The sequence below is a fragment of the Mixophyes fleayi genome, chromosome 12 (genome assembly GCF_038048845.1).
Source record: "Mixophyes fleayi isolate aMixFle1 chromosome 12, aMixFle1.hap1, whole genome shotgun sequence".
Classification (NCBI taxonomy): Eukaryota; Metazoa; Chordata; class Amphibia; order Anura; family Limnodynastidae; genus Mixophyes; species Mixophyes fleayi.
The window spans coordinates 47,563,972-47,577,508 of NC_134413.1; positions in this window are offsets into that span (position 1 = coordinate 47,563,972).

Consider the following 13,537-nt stretch of genomic DNA (forward strand, 5'->3'; position numbering starts at 1 on the left):
GGGGGGTGTGACAATGGCTGCAGGGGGAAGGGGGGGTGTGACAATGTCTGCAGGGGGAGGGGGGTGTGTGACAATGGCTGCAGGGGGAAGGGGGGGGTGACAATGGCTGCATGGGGAAGGGGGGATGTGTGACAATGGCTGCAGGGGGAAGGGGGGGTGTGACAATTGCTACAGGGGGAAGGGGGGGTGTGTGACAATGGCTGCAGGGGGAAGGGGGTGTGTGACAATGTCTGCAGGGGGAAGGGGGGTGTGTGACAATGTCTGCAGGGGGAGGGGGGGTGTGTGACAATGGCTGCAGGGGGAAGGGGGGGTGTGTGACAATGGCTGCAGAGGGAAGGGGGGGTGTGACAATGCCTGCAAGGGGAAGGGGGTGTGTGTGACAATGTCTGCAGGGGGAGGGGTGTGTGTGACAATGGCTGCAGGGGGAAGGGTGGGGTGTGACAATGCCTGCAAGGGGAAGGGGGGGTGTGTGACAATGGCTGCAGGGGGAAGAGGGGGGGCGTGACAATGTCTGCAGGGGGAAGGGGAGTGTGTGACAATGGCTGCAGGGGGAAGAGGGGGGGCGTGACAATGTCTGCAGGGGGAAGGGGGGGTGTGACAATGTCTGCAGGGGGGAGGGGGGTGTGTGATAATGGCTGCAGGGGGAAGGGGGTGTGTGACAATGTCTGCAGGGGGAGGGGGGTGTGTGACAATGGCTGCAGTGGGAAGGGGGGGTGTGTGACAATGGCTGCAGGGGGAAGGGGGGGTGTGACAATGCCTGCAAGGGGAAGGGGGGGTGTGTGACAATGTCTGCAGGGGGAGGGGTGTGTGTGACAATGGCTGCAGGGGGAAGGGTGGGGTGTGACAATGCCTGCAAGGGGAAGGGGGGGTGTGTGACAATGGCTGCAGGGGGAAGAGGGGGGGCGTGACAATGTCTGCAGGGGGAAGGGGAGTGTGTGACAATGGCTGCAGGGGGAAGAGGGGGGGCGTGACAATGTCTGCAGGGGGAAGGGGGGGTGTGACAATGTCTGCAGGGGGGAGGGGGGTGTGTGATAATGGCTGCAGGGGGAAGGGGGTGTGTGACAATGTCTGCAGGGGGAGGGGGGTGTGTGACAATGGCTGCAGTGGGAAGGGGGGTGTGACAATGGCTGCAGGGGGAAGGGGAGTGTGTGACAATGGCTGCAGGGGGAAGAGGGGGGTGTGACAATGTCTGCAGGGGGAAGGGGGGGTGACAATGGCTGCAGGGGGAAGGGGGGGTGTGTGACAATGGCTGCAGGGGGAAGGGGGTGTGTGACAATGTCTGCAGGGGGAGGGGGGGTGTGTAACAATGGCTGCAGGGGGAAGGGGGGTGTGACAATGGCTGCAGGGGGAAGGGGGGTGTGTGACAATGTCTGCAGGGGGAGGGGGGTGTGTGACAATGGCTGCAGGGGGAAGGGGGGGTGTGACAATGGCTGCAGGGGGAAGGGGGGGGTGTGACAATGGCTGCAGGGGGAAGGGGGGTGTGTGTGACAATGGCTGCAGGGGGAAGGCTGGTGTGTGACAATGGCTGCAGGGGGAAGGGGGGGTGTGACAATGGCTGCAGGGGGAAGGGGGGGTGTGTGACAATGGCTGCAGGGGGAGTTGGGGGTGAAATTGTCTGCATGGGGGGCAATGGCTGTAGGAGGGGGAAAATAAAAAATGGCTAATCTGTGTGGGGGACAGTATATGACTATAATGTGTGTGGGGGACAGTATATGGCTATAATGTGTGTGGGGGGACAGTATATGACTATAATGTGTGTGGGGGACAGTATATGACTATATTGTGTGTGGGGGACAGTATATGACTATAATGTGTGCTATTAAGTGAATGTGGGGCTGTTTGGGGAAAATTAGGTATATTAATTAAATTATGAATTATTTAATGCCTGAGATGGTTGTGGGAAATGTTTATTTTTATTAAATATAAATGCTATTTAATTTCTTGCTGGGGTTGTGTGGAGGGAGGGAAAGCGGTTTATTTATTAAATGGGAATACTATTAATTTAATGTTGGGGCTGGTTGTATGGAAATAGGTCTATTTATTAAATGTATATACTATTTAATGTCAGGGCTAGTTGGAGGGAAATAGATGTATTTATCAAATGTGAATACTATCATTTTAATGTTGGGGCTGGAGTAAGGCCTAATTTTAAAACGTGGGAGTTATATTGATTTAACACCGCTGCTGGTTGGCGTTTTCTAAATTTCATGTAACCATTTTGTTTTCCAAATAGGGCCCCCAACATTCCAGGATCCAGACCAGCAGCAACTGATCTAAAGACACCAGCAGCCACAAGTGGAGACAATGACAAGACAGGTAAGAGAGACCAGAACATTCTGCCAACTGTCCTGAATTTGGTGGGTGACTGTCCCGCTTAGTCAGGATTTGGTCTGACTACAAGGACAGTTGGGAGGTATTTACTGCTTCACATTGTACTGCTTGTGAAGGCAGAACTGTGTGCACCTAATAGTAGTGCTCACAGTATTTCCTGTGTATTTGTTGAAAATGTGTCTAATAACCATATTACATCATAGGAGTCCCCCTGTCTTAAGTGCCTAGGGCCCCCCGAGCCTTAATCCAGCTCTGGTTAGCAGGAGAGAGCGGATAGCTAGTCCCAGTTCCTGGATAGGACACAGCATGCAGAGCAAGCCGAGGAGCTCTAAGTCTCATGAGATTTATTAATCTTGTGAGACTAAGTGCTTTCCTGCTCACTCTACAGGAAGTTCCCACCCTGCTGGATGTCAGCAGCATCAGAAGCATAGATAAGTGCAGTGGGCTGGGGGTGTTGTAATGTGTTTCTGGGGAGGGGTGTGGTATGATAGGGAGGGCCTGATAAATGTAATGTTTTCTTATAATGTATGTATCAATGCCCCATGTTGACCACGCCCCCAACATAATGTGGGCACACCCCTGACGGCACACAGTTTTGTCCTGCTCATCAACAGAGATGGGCCTGTATGCTTGAAATGCCAGGGCTAATTTTTAGTCCCAGTCCGGCCCTGCCCCAGACCTTTTGTCTGCTTATTTGAAAGAAATAACCAAGTAATAGCCCACACCTATCCATACTTTAGACCAATATTATTATAACTGTGACTTGAACATGTTTTGGTAAACAACTAAAACAACAATTGTGTCAGTGTCCAAATTTACAATGAAGGTAGTAGGAGAAGGCAGTATACCAGCCCACTTTGCTATTATTCGCTAGCATGAAAATAAACAAAATATAAACAAAATCCATGCCTGTCTGGCTTCTAACTACTGTACAGGAACTCCCTCTCTAAAGTGAGGGACCTAGTGCCCCACACATATACAAAGCAACAGAATTTACTGATCACAAATTGCAGTATCTCTCAGGAGCCATCTGACCACCTCCCCAGGTATTGAGAGACTGATTGAGCTTCCTTGCAGTCTTTTACCAGCACCACGCAGGTGCAGGGCCGGATTAACCCTAGGGCTAACTGGGCTATAGCCCAGGGGCCTCAGGCATCCAGGGGGCCCTTCAAAGTCCTCAGCAGCAGGTCCGGGGCTGGGGGCGCCCCCAGCCCGATCAATGCTGCTGAGCACTGTCAGTGCAGTCATCTATCCCCGGGGCCGCTCAGTAATCTGCTTACTGAGGAGATCTCGCGAGAGTTCGTGAACTCTCGCGAGATCTCCTCAGTAAGGAGCTTACAGCGCGCTGCAGAAGGAGGACTGCACTGACAGGTAAGTGCTTGGGGGGGGCCTCACGGGGGGCGGCGGGTGGCTCACATTCGGGGCCTCACGGGGGAATGGAGGCCCCCTTAGCCCAGGGGCCTCCATTCCCTTAATCCGGCCCTGCGCAGGTGTAACTAGTGATTACCAGCAGATTGTCTTGGTAACATGGAAGACCCGGAATGATCCTTATGAATAAATATCTCGATTTATACCCTAGGGGCCCTTATACCAGCGTTTCCTAATGCTGAAATAAACTGAGAGACTTTTCCCAAACAAAACAATCTCCCTGGGGTTTTAAAACAAAAATGACAGAAATTCGGGACTTATATACCTGCCATTTCTATTTTCCGAATTATTCTGTCATACTATGTCTACAGTAGTCGAAGCTGGCTGGTATATTGCCGTCTCCTACTGCCTTCATTGTAAAATGATCAAATTCCATTCACTAATATTTTCCATACCACCACATTTAAATTTCCACCTCGACCACATTATATATACGTGCTACATACAATTCCTCTTCAGTGGTTGCCATAACTCTGGGTACATATAGTATAGTATAGTATAGTAAACTGCATGTTTGAAAAAGTGCAGATGTTGCCTATAGCAACCAATCAACTTCTAACTGTTATTTTGTAGAATGTACTAAATAAATAAATGATAACTAGGGGCCTGATTCATTATGGATCTTAAATGAAGGGCATCCTTATTTCAGTCTCCTGGACAAAACCATGTTACAATACAAGGGGTGCAAATGAGTGTTCTGTTTTGCACATAAGTTAAATACTGCCTATTTATTCATGTAACACACACATATCAACTTTAAATCTCAGTGTACAAATAAGCTATCAAGTATTTGTGTGTTACATGAAAAAACAGTCAGTATTTAACTTATGTGCAAAACAGAACACTCATTTGCACCCCTTGCATTGTAACATGGTTTTGTCCAGGAGACTGAAATAAGGATCCTCTTCATTTAAGATCCTTAATGAATCAGGCCCTAGAATCTGATTGGTTGCTATAGGCAACATCTCCACTTTTTCAGACCCGCAGTTTAGTAAATATACCCCCAGGTAATATCTAAGGTAGCTCCTCCTCTTCCCTTTGTCTTTAACTGTCTATAAAATAGGTTGGGCAGGTAATGCTTGTTATTTTGATGTAGTGTAAAGGTTTACTTTCTCTGAGGTCCCAGCGATGCACCCGTCTGAGTTGCAAGCTGAAGACTAGGCTGCAGTCCTTCGGGAACAGGTCTGGCATAGCAGATTTGAATTTGGAACCATTTTTCTGGGCCTCTGTGGTCTGCACATGCTCATGCACCCAGGCCCGGCGCTCCCATTAGGCAACCTTAGGCAGTTGCCAAGGGCGCCGGGACCTGCAGGGCGCCGCTGACTAGATTTTCTAATCTAGTCAGCGGTTCAGGAGAGAAGGGCAGCGGCGGCGGGGTGCCGCCGCTGTTTTTCCATCTCACACTGACGTCAGTGATCATGTGATAGTCTGTCCGGCGGCGCCTCTGAGTTCTCCCCTCCCCTCTCAGCATGCATCGCGAGGAGCAGCTAGAGGAAGAAAAGGTAAGTAACATTTAATCAATTATTCTTTTATCTGGTGTGCGGTGAGCGGTGAGCGGGGGATGAGCGGGGGGTGAGCGGGGAGCGAGCAGCGGCGGCGTTATTTTGCCTAGGGCGCCGTGAACCCTAGCACCGGCGCTGCATGCACCGCACCATAGGTCACAGGGTACCACGATGGAGACCAGGCTAGTATGTGGCTTGGAACTGCTCTAAGCATTTTCTGCCTTTTATTTGAATCCTGAGTGAGTCATATGGACCTGGCAACTTTGTCAGACACCAAACATTTGAAAGGTGTGCTCTAAGTTGGGGGAGCTACATTTTGTCATGGCTCTTTAGTGGTCCTGTAGATCCTGTGGAAAATGCATAAAGTTTGTGAAGTCTGTGATAAACCTTTAATAAATGAAGTGGAGGGTGTCTCTTGCAGAATATGTATCTCTCAGACCAAGGGGAAAACTCAACCTCTAGAGCATACTTGCCAACTTCTTCTAGTTGGCATCTGGGAGCTGCCAGGGGAGGTGAGCATGTGGGGGGATGGTGGGGGGGAGGGTTCGGGGGGGGGCGTGGCTTCGAAAATCGATTGTCATTGTGGGGCCAAATGCCGCGATTCCAGGAGAAGCATTTTGGGCTTAATTCTGCCCACTTCACTAGGACGTGGGCAGATGCGGGAGACTGCCATACACTTTCAGGAGTCCGGGAGACCCACCTGGAATCCAGGAGTCTCCCGGACATTCCGGGAAAGTTGGCAAGTATGCCCTAGAGCAATATAAGGAACTTAAAGCATCAACGAGAGAAGCTTTTCTCACTAAAGAAGATTTGTGTGTCATACAGGGGTCCAAAGGAGCAAGATCACAGCCAGAAATTTGGAGGACATTTGTGCAATCAGTGTGCATTGATTTGGATGATTGCTCCTGTGGTGAATCCAGAGAGATTATAGAATCACCAAGGATGTTTAATCTGGACAATATGGTTATTATGCTTAGGTATATTTACACATCTATGGGAATGGATGAGGAACAGGTTTCCACAGAAACTCATAAATCTCTTTTTGAAGAATTTTTCCCTGTACATCAGGTGGTGATGGAAATCATGTATAAAGAATGGGCACAGGTAGACAAGTGGCACTCTAACATGAACAGGTTAGAATGCAGGTATTCTTATAGTTATGAAGAGCCTCAGAAGTGGAGTATACAGTAGTTCCGGTAGTAGACACATCTGTGGCTAGTATGTCATCCAAAATTAATATCCCTATTAAAGATGACGGTTCCCTCAGAAATACCATATATTGGAAGATGGAGAGTTGTTTTAAGAAACTTCATATTTCATCTGGAACCACTTTGAAATCTGGGGTAGCTATGTCTTCAGTGACAAGAGCACTTAGATTATGGAAAGAGACACTTTAAAGAGATGTCCATGAGAAAGATAGCAGATAATATATTGAAATGCATGGAAATTATGCAGAAAGACATAACAATTTGTCTGAAGCATCTTTGGTTTCCATTGCTTTTATAGAAGGACAATGAAATCAGCAGCTTTTGCTAGGAGAGCCCTCTTGGACGGCAGATGGTCATTGAAAAAATAGTCTAGGCAAAATTCCATTGGAAGGATCCCTGCTTTTTGGAGCCAAGTTGGGCACTGGTATACAGAAGTCCTCTTGGAGAAAATTTAACCACAAGTTAGAAGGTCTAAGCATCATTCCTCAACTCATAAGCACTTCAGGGATGTGTAAATGCATAAATCAGGGAGATAATATGGCAGACAAAATATGGCCAGTACATCCAAACAGACTTCTCAGGCTTTTAGGCCCAAAGAAGTTTAAAATCAAAAGACTCCTCAATAACTATTGTCAGGATCAACTTCTATTACCACCAGTAGGGGGGCATAATTGCACAGCATACAGAGAAATGGGCATTGGAAGAAATAGGTTCAAGATACAGTTTTATTAGTATCCCAAATGGAACATATTTATTATCTAGGGCTTTGTCAACCAGAGAAGAATTGGTAGCCTTGCAAAACAGTGTGCAATCTTCTAATGCATTTTTTGTTCCTGCAGGTCAAGAAGGAACAGACTTCTATTTCATACTCTTCCTCATCAGATAGGCAATTTTGTACAGTTCTAGATTTTAAGAAGCTCGATAAGTTTGTTTGTACCGGAGATTTCCACATGGAGTCTGTGAATTCTATCCTTGTGGCCACATTCATAGATCTTCAGAGTGCACTGTCAGTTGCAAGACAACTCAGAATCGATGATACGTTGGTCTTGAATAGGTTTCATTCTGCAGTCCCTAAGACTCCTAAAATCCAAATTCAGCGAGAAGTTGAGTATGAAGTAGAAAGGATACTTGATTCACGGATTTGTCATGGTCATCTTCAGTATCTTATTGATTGGAGGGGTTACGACCCAGAAGAACGAGCCTGGATTAAAGTCACTGATGTTTATGTTCCATGCTTGGACTGTGTCTTCCGTGCAAAATCCTTTTGAAGCCCAAGAGGTGTTCAGGGTCTACCCACAAAAGAGGGGTACTGTCACACCCCAGGTTCTCAGGTCCTGTTTACTTTACTGTCTTTATATGTTTTCCCTGCAGTTCGCAGGTTCTGCTAGTCTCAGATCTCTCTGCAGGATGCTGCCCAGTCTGTCTCCACTCCAGACTTCCCACCAAAAGCAGTGTCTGGGCATCACCATCTTGGATCGAGTCACTTAATCACTCTCAGCTAGTCAGACAGTGACCGCAGCCTCCAATCAGGTGATAGCAGTTAGTATAAAAGGACTTCCTGGAGCCCTAACTTGTTGCCACTGCAATGTTGATTCTTTAGAGACCAACCTGGGTTCAAGCAGTCTGCAGTCTTCTCAGTTATTCCTGCTCAGACAGTGCAGTCTGCATTTCGGTTCCAGTCTAGTTAAGCAATCCGATACAGCTTTCCAGTTCCAATCCTGTCTAGCAATCCAGCTCCAATCTGGTCTAGCAATCCGGTTCCAGTCCAGTCTAGCAATCTGGTTTTTCTCTGGTCCAGCATGCCGTTTCCAGTCAGGTCCAGAAATCCTATTCCTGCCTGGTTTCCTTTGCTAATTCAACCTACTATTCTTGACTACTTGCCAGTCTCCAATGCCATTCATATTCTTTAGTCTCCTGAACTCACAGCAACCACCATCTGTACCAGTCCTTTCGCTTCCATGCAAAGGAACATAATCAAATCAGCCAGCTGTGTGCACATAGTCATCACTTCAGCTCCAGAGACTCAACCCAGTCTGGGTACAGACAAATTCCCAGGCATGACAAGACTGAAGTGTGGATCACATTGTAACAGATGGCAGCCTTGTAGGAAGTTTTAGGGAGTTGTGTAGAATTTCAGGTTTGAGATCTAGGAGAACTACTCACTCATTACCTTGGACCTGTGGTTTCCCGATGTCTTATATTTGATTGCGTAATGCCCATTACGACTACAGTACAAGCACAACCTTAATGTACTGCAGTGGTGCTTCTCTTTTAGACTGAGTTGAGATATCACTAATTGCGTGGGTTTGGAAGAACCTATCATCAACATTTATCATCAACATATTTTTATATAGCACCAGCAAATCCCATAGCGCTTTACAATTGAAATAAAAAAAAGATAAAGGATATACTTGTTGTCTCCTCTCTCCCCGTGGCTGTGTGTCACGGCTCTGAGGGTGTTTTGCAGATCCCTTGCCTCTACTATAGAGGATGGTGGAGGCAGAACACAATAATATACTCAGGATAAGTTCACGGCTTACAAGCATCAATAAAAACACAGGAGAAAGTAGTAGTGCTGCAATGTATTATATTGAATGTTGGTACAATAGGAATGGAAGGAATTAGATATATATATTGGCAAAGATGAATACACGGCAATTCGTTGTAATGCAGACATTAATCACATATGCTACTTCATAGTCGGTAACCCTTGGCAACAGCATGAGACGAGATGATATACAGTTCAACGCAGTGATGATAATCAAGAACACTAGGATCCAATAGAGAACCACACAGCAGATGACTGTGAATAACTGGTACAGCTTACAGTCCAAACAGAGTAGTATATAGAACTTAGCTGATCCGAGAGTAGCGATGACTCAACATAGCAGGTGGTACTGGAAACACTGTGATTCTTATTAAGTAGAACAGCAAGCGTTAAACATCACCCAAGGACTTGGATGAACACTGACATGTGCAGTAGAATGTTGCCTAGAATTCGCAGAGACGTGAGTAGTATCTGAACCATGCGTGGAACTACAGGTAGCAGGATTCGTTGTAACTGCAATGGTAAGTTCGCTGTAGTATGAAGCAAATGAACAGAGACACGTAACTTGAGCCCAGGCATGCTGTTGCACCACCGCTTATAGGCAGCGTCTCTTTCCTCAAGGGGGGGGGGTGTAGTGTTCTCTCTTGCCAGGGGCACTAAAATATCTAGTTACTGCTCTGGGTGGGGTAGTCAGATGACCATCCATGGTTTTGTACAGTTCCATAATGATCTGCAAGGAAGTTGGGTTGCTGGCTATGATACTGCGTTGGAGCAATGTTGATGTATAAGTTCAGCCCTGTTGTCCATTATCTGTGCAATCTGCAATATGCAGGTACAGGGGTTGCAGGGGTCGACCATGCTGCATGCAGTGTCATTGGTGGAGGGTGTTAACCTGCATTCTAGTAGATCTTTTGTTTCAGCCACGTGATCAGGTTCTAGTACCAAAGGTACCTTGGAACAGGTTTGGAACATCCAATATGCTGGTGTCTCCTGAAGACATTGGTGGGGGACTCTCCATTGTGGATGACTGGCTGAGATGATCTCTGGAACTGCAGACATGATACAAGTTAGAAGGTAAGTTTGTATTTACTCTGGTGAAGCGCTTGAAGAAAGAGCAATCTTGGCATCAAAGGAAGCTGGAGACCATTCTAAATCAATACTTAGATAAATCAGTTTGGATAAGCACAAACAAAAAAATCCTGGATATCTGCAGTGGTGTGTTGCCTCAAATCAATGTGAAAGTATCTTGTACTGGAAACAGGTTGAGAGGAAGTCATTGATGTGGGAGCACCAACTACTTCAAAAGTGAGGTTTTGATATTTAAACCAATTTTATAATATTGGAGAATGCAGCAGTAGACTTGTCGAATGTGGGAAGTCTGCGAATGCAGCAGTTATCTTGGAGACCCTTATCTTATGTATTACCAGAAAGAAATAGCTTTTAGCCCCTGGATTACAATTAATTCCATCTTTTCTTTATATCTCTTCAAATGTTCCTTGTTAGATGCTTATATATTGTATATCTTAAATAATATGGAGCAAAAGGCATCCCACTGAAAATAGTGCACAAGCTCCAATTACAATCACTGAGGAAAAGTAAAAATCTACATCTCATTGCCGAAAGTTAAATCTTTTTTTATGTATTCATTTGGAGTATAAAGAATGTTATTCTATCTATCCAGCCTTTGCTTGGTACCTCTCTGTTTGCCATTGTATGTCCATCATAAGGAGAAAAATGTGACCCACTTGCACTTAAAGCAGTATTACGTTCTAATCCATGTTTGTGTATATTAAACCAGGTGCAATTGTTAAAAAACAGGTTCGTGGCCACACAAAGCAGGATTAAATGGTTTATGCTTTGACTTTCTGTAATGGTTTGTGCTTTTAATTGACCTCCATTGTATCTACCTCAAGTATATGTACATTTTTACAGTAGTTTACAGTAGTTTGAGATATTACAAAGTTATTCTCTTTCTCGTACTGTGTCACTATGCCCTTCAGTATTGTTATAAAAATGATTCTGATTAAATTGAAATAATAAAACAAACTATTGTAGGTTAGGACAAGCGAAGGTTGGGTCCATAGAGTAAGTGTCTGTGACAAAATAATTACAATGCCAGTAATGTAGACATTTTGTAAATAGCAATTTACACAGAAAGTGACACACACCAATTCCGGCAACCGCCCTGTGAAGCCCGACTGTAGAAGAAGCCGGTCACTTTGTAGGGTGACAGTTACATTGGTGGTATTAATATTAAGGGGGCAATGTGAGGACCCGCCAGCTCTAATGTTTTTTTTACAAAGCTTTCACATTATAGAGCCGTTGGGTTCTCACATTGCCCCTTAAAATTATGAAACACCAATTTGTTACAGCAATATTTTGTATCTAACGTATGGGAGTATATTTACTAAACTGCGGGTTTGAAGAAGTGGAGATGTTGCCTGTCAAGGAACGGGGTGCAACTGGACTGAGAACTTTTTATTCATCACCCGTTTTTCACGGTTTAATGTACCTTTTAATCCTTGGCCCAGTCTAAATATATGCACCAGAGCATTGGTGTATTATGTGTATTATTATTTCATGTTATTAGGTACATTTTGCCCTTGCTATTACCTGCAATATTGTATGTATTAGAAATATAAAGAATATTGCCATACTATGTGAAAATAACAGGACAACAGAAGTAATTTTGCTTGTGTTAGCTAATGTAATTACCATTTGTCTCAAATGTCCATTGTTATGAGGTGCAGCTTAGATTTGGTTTGTAATCAGAACAATGTCTGATTTAACTAGCTGGCAGCCCAAGTTAATTATCTAGATCAACAGGTAATCTGAGAGGTAATTAGGTTAGACCTTCTAGATGATATACAATGTGCCTCCACAGTAATATACTTGCTGAAATAACATTGGGAAATGTATGTATCAAATAAAATGTAATTTTATCAAAATATATCACTGACTTAGATTGTGTAATGTTGCAGATACCATGTGTCAAATGTCTTGTTGTTTCACGCTTGGCAAGCGTGGAATGTCATTCCTTAATGTTATATTGTAACCCTTTGTTTAGTGTATTCAGCCAAATAGCTAATTGAGTCAACCAATTCCATTGTATAATCAAGGAAACTGAGACTGTATGTCTAATAGCTAAAGTGTCCACTGAGAGACCCCTGCTGTAAGGGGGTGGATTGAGACGTTTGACCCTACTCCTTGTGTTTACAGACAGGAATATAAGGAGAACAGAATGCCAAGAGAGCTATTCTAGCTTGGAGGATCCTGGTATCCTGGTGTACAAGACATCAGCGAAAAGGACTCTGGGCCAGGCATCGTGGTGCCGCTGGAGGAAACCCTACCAGGACAGGGTTTCTGTGAGCCAGTAACCCAGGCTGTGCGACACCGTAACTGTCTAACTAATCGGTAGTGGTAATATTGCGGGAGGATAAGACTCTGAAAGAGACTGAGATTATTATTTTCGAGTGCTGACTGCGAGAGACTGCTGGAGGATACATGCAACCATTAACCCTGTATCTTGTAAACGTCTTGTGATGTTGTGCTGTCGTAATAAAGCCTTATTTTAGATATATTCTGGTCTATATTCTGAGTGAGTTGAATCCCACAGAGGTTAACTGCCATCCGAGCTAAGGGTGATATCCTCACATTGCCTATAGCAACCAATCAGATTCTAGCTGTCATTTATTTAGTACACTCTATAAAATGACAGCTAGAACCTGATTGGTTGCTATAGGCAACATCTCCACTTTTTCAAACCCACAGTTTAGTACCCCCATACCCCCATGGACCTTTTCTGAAGCTATTCTCCCTCAATGTATGACACAATAGTGCATCAATCGAGAAAATATAACAGGTAGGGACAGGATTTTTGTAAGACATTTCTGCAGAAATAGAGTTCCCTCAAGGGTGTTATCCTGGCAGAATCCCGAGTATTCATAGTTGAAGAATTCTTGTCTGATAGGGGAGGGGTGTTTCCACTTTAATGTATCACAATGGGGATTCAGCTTGCTTGAACAATGGAGTTTTCTAGCTAAAAAAGCATTGTGTTCATTTGCTGCTATGTGACATTACTCTAGACCAGTAATAGGCAACTTGAAACCCTACAGCTCCTGTGGAGCTACAATCCCCAAAAGCTGGCAGTACATGCTAGGATGATGTACGTCTGTAATTTTGCAACAGCTAAAGAGTCACTGGTTGCCTAAGCCTGCCCTTAGGAAAAAATATTTACATGCTATTAGTGCAAAAAGTATTTTCACATATGTATCGAGACTGTAAAACACGGGGTACAACCCTTCATCCTCAAAATGAACAAGTATTTTATCCAAAGGGACTGTGGATTATACATTAGTTCATATGAACAGGGGTGTTTTAATAAAAGGGGAAAAATAGCACGTGTCCTATACCTAGTAATTTAATGAGTCAATCTTAAGGTTTCCAAGATTACTACTTCTATTACTAGTAATAAGCTAGGCTCAATACCTTAGTGTCTTGACAGCCTAGGAAGAAAAGAG